Source organism: Plectrocnemia conspersa, unplaced genomic scaffold (genome assembly GCF_051122295.1).
Source record: "Plectrocnemia conspersa isolate PC_06_02 unplaced genomic scaffold, ASM5112229v1 ptg000007l, whole genome shotgun sequence".
Lineage (NCBI taxonomy): Eukaryota > Metazoa > Arthropoda > Insecta > Trichoptera > Polycentropodidae > Plectrocnemia > Plectrocnemia conspersa.
In genome coordinates, this window is record NW_028277171.1 from 12,071,018 (window position 1) to 12,083,519 (window position 12,502).

A 12,502-nucleotide genomic window follows, 5' to 3' on the forward strand; every position below is an offset into this window, starting at 1 on the left:
AAAACTGTTTTTGCGGCGTCCAGCTAGCTGCAAAAGTCACACTACTATGCATGAATCTCAAAACAACAAATAAACAAAGCTAATTTAAGTATTTCTAATAAAGCAAAATCGAGAGCTTTTTGAAAATTCCTAGAAAAAAAATAAACATTCTAAAGCCTAGCAAGAAAATATAAAGAGATAGCTACATAATAAATCGAAATATCATCACCACCTGATTTTCTTCGATTGGTACCAAATTATGTGCAATAAATCATTTTTTCATTTTCTAAACTACGTAGTTTCTCTATAAATACACTTTTTATTTACAGTAGAAACAGTTTAAAACATAATACAATTTATGAGTACATCGCTGAAACGCAATAAATCCATAAATCAGAAATTGCGGTAATTATTATGGAAAATATTTCATGCTCTAGTATTTATTTTCAATATACACTATAATAAATTATTTTAAAGTAACGTACTTATATGTCTAACCTTGGAGGTTGCATTGAAATCACTATGAAATAACAACACAGTTTTCCTGTCTGTCTTTTCTCGGCTACTCATTAAAATCACTATGTAATAATCTTATTTATATATCAATTTTATTTTTGTATAAAAAGCATTATTATCTATAAATAAGGATATAGATATATCTAGCACATGTAAAGTCTATTAAAAATATATATATATAACTAAACATTAGGTAATACCTGATGACATAATAATTCAGTAAACTAGTCGATTAAAACTGTAAAATTGACAGCATAATGAATATTTAATATTAGACAGTCAAAAGTAAATTTAATTAACAATTATATATGTATATTAAACGAAAATAACAGGTACATAAAAATAATAATCATTACATTGTTATTTTTTGTTCTAGTTAATCTATATTTAATTTCACAAACAAACTACAGAAAGTTATAAACATCAAATATATGTATATTATATAACAGACGATCATTCCTTACGTACTAAATTTTAATGGTTAAATAATATGCACTTTTCAATTGTAATTGTAGTTTGTGTCTGTATAAATGCACTATCAAATGGCATTTTCTCATACTATACCATAATTGTACCTTAATTGAGCGCTTATGCCATTGTAGCAATATATATTACAAAGTGGTAATAAATGCACTTTTAAAACGTTCTGGAAAGTCATATCCATAATATAAGAAAGAGATCGATTTTTATTACGAAATATTAAATACGTACAGTGCCCCTGTGGAAACCAAAACACCTGACGACAGGTGTATTTAACTAAATTGACCTAATTAAAAGATCGAACTACCAAAGCTTTCTACAAATTTATCTGGTTCATTGTAAATGTTAATTACATGGTCCGGTGGAAAAACCAACCTTCAAAATGAACGAAAACGAAGCGAAGCGGCAACTGTACTCGATGAAAATGCTCCTACAATGTATAGATTATTGATATGACATTGTCATCAATTAAATATGCGTTTTCAATACGGTCAAGTAAAAGTATTCATAAGACATGTTTCATAAACACAACAAAAACTTGATCGTTAATTACGAGTTCAATAATACACCCATTTATAATTTTCACGAGAAAGTATGCTACGTGTACACCGAATAAGTAATTTATTGTACTATATATGTGTATTTAAATAATAATTTTAACTGGAACGTATCTTCGCTGTGCGTTGTGTGCATTCAATCTGCATATTCAACTGTGGTAATTACATGATAATAATATATTACAAATCGTTATTTACATATATGGGCTAATGATAAACTAAAAAGTATAATAAATATTGTATTCAAAAATGATATTTTAAACTGTACTGCACAAATTACGCCATTTACTATCTGAGTATCATTTATTTTCGGATTATGTATGAGTGATGATGATGTATTGTCCATATTATACTCAAGTGTAAACCTAATTTGAGAATTCGCGACGCAAGAAATCACGAAGATCGCCAAACGGCCACCTGCCAACTTAAATGGTATTCCTCTAGTAAGGTTAATCACTCTCGTTTAAAAATAAGAACTCGAAAGTAGAATAAATGCATAATCTGCATACAAATAATAATCGAAACACTGACCAAAATCATAATATAAAAACGCTTACATTTGCATTGTTATAAAAAATCTGACCTCGGCAAAATATACCGATTGATCAATTGAATGTCTTCGAAAAAAAATATTACACAGTAACATCGTAAACATTGAAAAATAAATGTAAAGTTAATATATGCAACAATTACTAGTAGCTTTATAGTTTACAGTATTACAAAAAGTATGTACATATAATTATTATATATTAAATTATTATGTTTTGAAAATCTTGACGTACATACTGTATGTGTTACAGTGAATGTATAATACCAGTGAAAATATATTTTCAGTGCCATTTCACTGAAATCATATCATTTTACGAGCGTGAAACGAAAAAAGCGACGCCATTAGCGAATTTCGTTTCGAAAAATAGTAGAGCACCACCTGTAACGCTGTAACTGTGTGATCATCCGCGTAGTGTATAATTACAATTTCAATGACATTGCCAAAAAATAAATCAATTGTATGATACATTTTAACCGCCCTAGTTAGTGAATTAATATACTAGCGAAAATACACCTTCATTGAAAAATACAAATTTACCGTAACAGTTGCGAAACGTCAATTTACTGTTCAAACCCAAACCTAACATAAACTAATTAACCAAACCCAACTTGAAATGAAAATTTTAAGACTAACTATAGTATTATTCGCAACTGCAAATTGAGTTTCATCGACAATTCACTAGGGCCAATCAGTTAAATTATATTCGGATATTATTCCACCGAAACGGTTAATGAAATTATATTTATTTAGTGAAAATAAAACTTAACTGAAAAATACACATTCGCCGTTACATATATATATTCGTATATAGGAATAAATCGATTGTTCGATTGCTTCTGGGAGTTTTCTAACAATACATCTACAATGTGTGAAAATCGTAAACGAACTAATAAACACGTCCTTTCATCTTCCAATCACAACTCAATGAAGACAAGTACATAAATCATACACGATATGCACTCACATGAACGTTGAGAAGTTCTTATTAAAAAGTCATAACACCCGTTATCAACAAGGTAAAGTTTCAACATCAGTCACACACACACAGAAAGAAACAAAGCACGCAAATTGTGCATAATATTCGTACACGTACATCAGACGGGGTTAATTAATTATTTTCACGTCACGTTAATTACCATCAATTAGCGCGTGTGACGAACAAATCTGACGCGTCACGACACTATCGATTGTATATGGTTATAAGAATACAGAAAAACATGACGGGAGATGACCTCGTAAAAAAACACACGAAATGCTCGTCACTGTAGCAAAAACATCAACGACAACCGCGTAAAACTGGATCGATTTGAAAGTTAGAGACAGTTGTGTTTCTTTATATCCATAGTGCAGGAAGTGATGTTACATAATAAAATGGATGACAGGACGTATATGTGCATTTTAAGACATTAAGACACATGAAAAAATAATTAGCGAGACTCAATATCTTTAGCAATGCAACAATCACCCATGATATCACATATGACTGATGTATTCTGAAAGCTACATATGTGTGTTAATGTCGCCAAGGTTGTGAAATCGGGATTTCCCGCATGTCCTTACACTACATACTATGAAACGCGATAAAAATTAAAACACATGACCACTTTTTTCATCGTTTTGCGCTCCCTTATTGGTCAAAATTCGGTTTAGATATGCTTCATTCGATTCTCACTCATTGTACGTCGTAATATTGTTATAAAAAGTCTTAATATGAACGGTGACGGCACCACTTTATTGCTTTTGACGTGAATTTGAAACAGGAACGTCATTTGGTACAGTGGTAAGTGGGAACATTTTCTCTCTCTTGAATTCGGCCGGAAAATACATGTCATTTATTGAAATACTATGAATCCTAATAAAATCGAAATATTAAAAAAACGACCACTGACTTGCCAACTTTTGCCCCCCCCCCCTCCATGAAAAAAAGCTGAAATGACGTTCCTGGGCTAAAACTCCTAACCATAAGCGACTACTGAACGAAAGCTAGCTGCTAGTGGGTGCTGTTCCCATTGAATTTTTCAAACCCGGGAATTGGGATTGAAAATTCGGACATTTCTATATTTTCTCCTCCCGGTTTTAAAGCGTGAATCCCGGGAGTCGGGATTATGAAAATTAGAAAAGGACCCACTGCTGGCTGCCCAAGGCAATAATTCATGTAAATAAAATTGTCTAGGCCCTATTTTTTGCTGAATTATTTTAATTTATAAATTCTAATAATTCATGAAAATAAAATTGTCACTGGTAAATTATTATTGGCGATGTTTATAAATCCGCTACGAACAAATACGGATCACGACCCTCAGTTTCCATTGAACGATGATAAGAATAAGGTATCCATCATAATATAATAAAATAAAAACTACCTTAACCCTTTGAGTAGTGAGTTAATTTATACACATTTTTTAATTTGAGAGAGTAAATTATACGTAGTTTTCCAAAATTATTTTGGTTGTATTTATTTATTATATTTATAGTAATATAGAAGAAAATCAGTGATTTTCAACGTTTTATTGCTTTGATTTTTTTTACTACTTTTTTGTATTAGTATAATATGTTGTAATAATTTATTTTTACACTTATTATTAAATTTCGTTAATTTATTTAACAATTTTTTTAAATATTATTCGGCTTTTGTGTATTTTTGTTATATTAATTTTCCAACATTTTTTTACAAAATTAATAAAAAATATTTTTGTTATGTTCGTTTATTTTGTACTCATTAATTTATTGGTGTTATTTATGTATTACTTCTTCAGTTATATAAGTAAATATTAAGGTGCCTCGAAACAATGAAGGATCGACCACCGTACATGTACGGCGATACCGCTCAAAGGGTAAAATACAAAAACAGACTCAAGAGTTCAGACAACTGAAGATCTCTGTGCCGATCACATAAAAAATCAACAGAGCAGAGATTATGTGCTTATGAAGCAGTACTCAATTAAGGATATTGGAACATTTAGCACAATTAAACGCTTTTACCATTATTGGAGAATAACGACGCAACTTCGCACAATACACACTTTTTTAAACAGGATATCCTACAACACAAATAGTGAATCTATATATAAAAGCGGTAGTGAAGGAAGGTCACATTTCGCAATGACCTGTGTTTTAGAATCTCGCAACACGGGCAATTTCTGCGAACGAGCTCTGCGTCGCGCCTTGACATTCTTATGGAATCTGAGCGAAGATTGTTGATAGTGGTTGGTGTACAACGAAGTGAAGGTCGATTTGCAAAAAAAAATGATATAACCGAACGAATCACCTGCTCAAGTTTGACTGATCGGAATCGGAACGTGGTTAGTCACTATTGACCGTGACCATAGAGCAAGGTCCTTTTGAGATATGGCGTGAGATTTGTGTAATTTCTTAATATAAAACGTCAATATACTCAAATCAAATCAATGATGAGAAACGCTAGAGACTACGAATGATAGAAGCACTCGTGAAGTAAGCCAAGAATAATACGAGTTAAATTAAGATAAAATAGTATCTTTTCAATCAAATGGAAAACCAAATAAAAATTATATAAAATAAAACCTAAAACGATAAGATTATTTTACACAATGGAATAAGCACATATAATTACATTTCATAATATAAAAGTGTTATATAAATAAAATAAAATAAAAATAGGACATTGACATGAATAAACAAAACGTAGATACCAAGAACAGCTAACTTAGTAAACACAAATACAATATAGACACTTTTCGCACGTCAATTTAAATAAAATATATGAATACCGCCATTGAACACGCACGCGATCGTTTAAAAAAGGTTCAGTAACTCTGATTCAACGTATAAAACGTAGTTTGAAGACTGGAATCGCACTTAGATGACTTGGAAAATCTATAGATTTATGTTTGATCGCCATACATATAATCTAATCTTCAAAGTTTACATTACGAATAAAGGACGATGCGGGAATATTGCTACAAAAATAAATATGTATAAATATCGCCGTTTTCTTTACTTTTGATAATTTTTTTACTAAATAATCTCCATCAATCGTATCAAATATAAGTCACTGTAACGCACCGTAATTACGACGAAAGCCATATAAAACGTTATCAGCCCGCGGAAGTAGTGACGTCAGAGACACGCCTCAAGAATGGTCAAATTGTGCGAAAATTGATTGTATATCGTAACATTACCACAAGACACTGTTTGTTAATAATGTTGAATTTTTTATACAGACAGAGAACAAGATGCGGTCGAAATGCTGTTCCTGATAGACTGAAATATTAAATTTTCCTGTTTGCTGTTATGAATCAATGATAAGTGCGATTAAATCAAACGGGTCATGTTCATAGTACAGAAATGCAAAATAACCCCCGCGTATGTTTGCAATCACTTTTCACCGACACGTTAATCAAAAAAAGATATAATGTGACATTTCTTTCTAAAATATGTAGCTTTCTCTCAACTTTTAAGATAAGACCGATCCGAGTTCTTGAACAAAAACTTAAAAAAATCCTGATCGCAAATATTACATTATATTTATACTTATAAATTTTCATAATTAACATTGTATTAAAACCCACAGAGAGCAAAAAGCCAATGTGACCCATAATGCGATAAAATTTATTTCATCTACCAAAGATTAATTATTAAATTAACAATAAGTTTGACTCACAATTTTCCACATTTCCCACAAGACGGAAGGAAACTGTGGCGAAATCAGATTAAATTCGGTTTAAATGCAACAAAAATACTAGTTAAATTGTTGAAGTATTTTTTTCAGCTCATATTAAAAAAATATATAATCGCTACATTTCAAGACTTGTAGAAAATGTACATAAACATGATATTAAATAAACTTCTGATATTCCTAATTTATTCACCAATGTCAATCAATCATCGATTTTTAATTATATAGTTTGACAACTAAAGTGGAGCAACATCATTAGCAAAGAAAGTTTTCACAACTAACACAACATTCATGTATTAAATAATACATTAACGTTTCAATGTTAATTGAGAGGGAATATAATTTATTGAAAACTTACACCAAATAAAACTAAATCTTAAACTCAGCATAAGCTAAATAAATTATCCTATAAAATAACTGAATAGAAGGTTTAATCAAAAAGCTGATTTTATAAAATACCACAATATTATTCCCGCGCGTCATAATCAATGTGTCTGTTTTTATAAAATATAACAATAATCTTGAGCAGCTAGTTAATATTTATGATTAAGTTATACTACTTTTATATACACTTAATTGATCTCTTAACGGGTATGCTACTACAATAACACCACTTAATAAAACTTAATATTTCACTCACACAAATGATCATAGAGAAAAAAAATCTTATGTTTTTCAGGAATATGCAATCACAGCGTCTCATTAAACATGAAGTTTCTTCTCTTAAACCTCTTGCTTACAGAGAAGATCACGGCAAAAACGTTACTGAATGTCTACTTTTAAACATTCGACGTTCTTTCACTCGAAATCCAAAATATACTAACCGTACTCACGCATTCCCACGACAAAACAAATTCGACACACATGCGAATTATCGCATAGTGGAGTACATATGCACCGGGCGGGCGCACTGTCGATGACTAAAATAAAATTCGCAATAATAGAAAGCAAACGTTATAGTGAGACGGCGCGAGTATATTCGAGCACGCGTTGGTATGTGTTTGAATGAATCATCACCACCAGAATCGGCACAGTTGAACGCGCTAACGGATCAATTGGAGAAGTCTTCACTGACAGATCCTCAGAAAAATACTCTCGGTGATCGGGATTAATGTACGGTTAATTCAAACAAACACTTCGAAATGGAATGCAAGAATTTTGTTTATGAGACAATGACGGGTGCAATTTTTTTAGATTTTCCAGATTCAAGTTAGTTATTCAGCTATCATACAAAGCATTCATGATTTAGACTTGGGGTTGACAAACTGTAACGCATGCGCCAAATGTAGCGCATTACACTCTAATGATAATGACGTTTTTATGCCTGTGTGTCCAACATTTTTTTTGTCTGGCGACATTTTTATATAGCTCACAACTGTAAACCTTTCATTTTTAATATAGCACATCTGAACTAGAAAGTGAAGAAATTGGGTCATGGAATACAAAGTGTGGCAACCAAATTGAAGATCATTTTTTTAATATAATTATAATTAATGAAGAATTTAATTTGATGTAGCCATCACAGATATGAATCTGTGGGAGTATCACTATTTTTCGTTAAAGAATTAATCTCTGAATAGCATTGGACATATTTTCAGGAAAATGCATAAAGGGATGTAATGAAATAATTTAATATACCGTCTAGTAATTGTCAAAGATATGGAATTCGATGACCCTTTATAAAATGAGTAATACATAATAATTAAACTTTCCTCTCCCCCCCTCCTCCCATATTATAAATGAAATTATCCATATATTCCCAAAATAAAACAATATTTTCGATTTGATTATTGTTTTCTTAGTATCATTTGAGTACAACGTGAGCGGTGTAAACTTAAATTTGATAAAATAGGGGAAGTTTTATGCAACCGTTTTACTTTAGTATTTTTGTCATGTTTCTAATGCAACAACAGCTGTAAAATATATGGTACATACACTATAAGTGTGATTCAAGAACGAAGATTGTTCCAACGTTTTCGTTTATGATGTAACGTATTACATTCGCACTTTACACATTTATAAATTGACAAAATAGCGTTTTTAAACCGAATTATTATTGGTTATGAGAAATATATGTTGTACAATATCCAGACACCTACAGCCAACTATTGACTCCATCTTAGAAAGATTATGTTGTTCGTTTTGCGGAACATGGAAAGAGTTATTCATCATGAGCTGCTACCAATAAGCCAAACTATCTTGAATAAACTGTATCGTCAATAATATGACCATTAAATAAACATGGCCATGGGAAGTCATGTCACATTAACTATATTCACTTGACATTAAACCACATTAAATGAAATCTGAGTGGTTACTAAACCATTATGATTTTCGGCGCCTTTGCTGAATCCAGATTTTCAAACCTGGATTCAGCAAGGATGAAAGAAACACTGACAAAATGATGTCTGAAAGGAGCTTGATTTATTGTTTAAAAGTGAAAGAATTTTAACAACGTAAAATTTAATTATTAACTCTAGCTGCTGAAATTCAGTTTATATGCTTTTGCCTTTTTGGCGAGAATTCCAGGTATTTGCCTCAGGGATGCATATATTTTTTACTACGTAATACATCGATATTTATCTCAAAAGGTTCGGAATCATATGGGAAGAAGTTCATTTCAAACTTAGATTTATAATACATTACTATTTAAGGGATTACCCTATATACATATATATAATAAAATGAAGATCCTTTTATTGTATGTAAATAATATTATTATAAACAATAAAAACAATGTAATCAAACACTGATTGAAGAAAAATAGAGGCATTTTACTGCGCAGCGAATAATTTTTGGTTATTTTAAAAAAAGCAGAGTAATTATTAAAACTAATGTTTTACTTTTAAGCTGTGTTATGTACTTATTTATTTTTTTAACTTGCTCTTTATTTAGTACATTATTACAAAATTATATGAATTAAATCCTTTGGATGTTGAAACGCAATAGAAACATTTTTGTAAATTTCACCAGTGACAGGTGAACGTCATTGAATGGCTCTCTTTTACACATAATACACAAGTGCAAAAAATTAAAAAATCTGTTTTAATGTATAATAACAACTACTGTAATTACCATGTAGTCGTTAATAAAAAAAAAAATAAGTGAGTTTCGGCGTTATTCATTAAAAAAAACACAAATATTTACATTAAGCATTTTACGTTTTCTACAGCTAATGTATGTGTATTGCTAGTAAACATTCGCAATGATAGAATAGCCAAATAATAAAAAGCCCTATTGATACATTTAAATTGTATTACTATAAATATACCGCTGTAACATAACAGGCGTTAAGACATAGCGTTCTATGATAGCTGGTAGCAATATTTCAGACTAACAATAAAAGTCTGGCAATTGAACATATTATCTATTTGTAATTATCATTCTTCAAAAACATTCGCTCTAGAAAAGCAAATTATTAAAGCGTTCGCTCGCTTATAGTTTACAGCGATAAACATAATAAATAAAAAGAACGTCAAAATCAATCAAAATCAACTCAATCAATTTAATAAAGTATGCCAGAATATCGTTGAACTACGTCTACGTGGCACAGACAATCCGTACACTCGTCTCTTTTATAAAAGATGATATCAGCGACAATTGGACGCAATGGGCGCAAATAACACGTACGACAATTACACTATTTAACCGGTCGTCTATTACTGGTAATCAATATTCACGCGGTTAAATGTTTTTTAACAATCGAAGAGTCTAATTATATTTATAATTTTTTCTGCATTATTATATAGAAATAAAGATCACAATTTAAAATGCTAAAAAAAGATGCAACATCTAGGTTATAGAAGAACGAAAATGCAACAACATGGATTACTGAGAACGTAGAAAAGATAAAAAGAGGATAAATTAAGATTGTCAGTAGCCTACTATTGGCAAAGCGTGCAATTGAAGATGAATCGTCAAAATATAGCCAAGCGGTGATTGTGGTTCACGGTCTTCATTAATAAGGCAACGACAAGGAAGACTAAATAATATTTAGCATAATTGATACAAAGTGAGGGAATGGACAAATCGAACTAACAAGACATTGGTAACGACAATTATCTCCGATAAGAAAAAAATATATAAGATGAACTAGAAAAATAAGACACGTATTGATTTACAAATACGGCGAATAATTTATTATGCAGTTAGAACAACATAATAACTAGTTCGTATCATTTAATCAACATTCATTTTTTAAGCATTCAAACCGGACAATTAATTAACCCTGCACCCTGATTCGTATACTTATTTAAAAGTACATTAACTATTTGCGTATTAAACTAACTTACTGGTTGTTAAAATATAACAACAAAAAACGATTTAAGATTAAAATGCTGATGTAAGTAGAGCCGCGCAGTTGTGAAAATCTAATCCCTCTGGTCTCTGGTTCCTAGTGATTTATACTGATACTTGAAAGAGAAGACCAATTTATATCTAAAATCTAACTTCCAGGTGGCCATTTGTGGGCGACCATACGTATGCGTATTTTTACTTACGTGTGGTTTTCAATAGCCACACTTTGTGTGGCTATTGTGAACAAATTCTTGGGTGTTCCTACTCTACGATTTCACTCGTGTTTTGCTTGACTATAAACCTTGTTTTTTTTAAAGGTAAATATATGATAAATTAAGCCGCTACATTTTGTTTTAAATTGACATTTTTAAAAGATTATTTAAATATGTTGTGGTTCCAGGATGCCGAAGTAATTAGTCGCTCTACCGGTGGTAACCACAGAATTTTAACTACAATTTTAACCAACGCCTCGTAAGCAGTTTAACATAACCGCGATAATTAAATAAGAATAACATAATTTAATTACACGAGCTCCGCGTTTGTGACACGACATGACATGAGTACACTCTTTGATCACCCATCGACCTTGTAACATAACATAATATAGTACCATTATACACAGCTCTCGAAAATCATTACATACCTGTATGTATAGAAATATTCCGACACATTTTCGGAGCTTATTAACCGCAGGTACTTATGAGTGACACATATTAATCAAAAGTGATACAGACTAATTCGCTTGACTATTGATAAGGAAAACCCGTTATTGTGTCACGAATAATTTAAATAACACTAAATCTCGAGTTATAGAAAATTACACACGAGTATGTGATTCTGAATAGAATCTTTAGAATTTAACGCTATTGTTCTAGAACTAGATGAAGTGCAAAATGTGCTAGAAGACTCTTTCTCTTATCTTGATGCGGATAAACGACCTATCCTGACAAATAACAACGCTAGAGATAACGTTGTGTCAATAGTGAATTTATGGTAAACTTCGCGATATGACATATGCGTGTTGCGAAACAGCGACAGGTATGTGCTAGTCGGAATATTACAATCGGATTGTATGACCGGCCATTTAGAGAAAATTACCTGAAATATGAAGTAATCGAACAATTGTTATTTTGTGAACAATGGCTGTGTGAATAGAGTTGAGCGAATCTTATTTTTATTTTTTTGATCCGGAAGTAATGTAGTAGATTCGTAAGAGAGGCTCTATATTATATTCAGTTTTGGGTAATGAAATAGGATTCCAAAATAAGTTGTGCTAGTAATCATAATTGTATCATAAGACAATTTAAAGTACAGTGGAACTTCGCTTAACGAGCATAATTCGTTCCAGAATCTTACTCGTAACGCAAAACACTCATTAAGTTTTCGAAACGACAAAAAGTTGAATATTGTAAGTAAATTTGAGAATATACCGATTAATTTTACAGTTTTTCTTTACAAGACCAAATA

At 31.1% G+C, this 12,502-nt stretch overlaps 1 protein-coding gene across 2 annotated transcripts in view; it reads right to left on the reverse strand.

Annotated features, from left to right (window-relative positions):
- The window catches only part of ATP8B (ATPase phospholipid transporting 8B), a 59,091-nt gene that overhangs the window by 20,948 nt on the left and 25,641 nt on the right, over window positions 1-12,502 (reverse strand). The window lies entirely within an intron of this gene.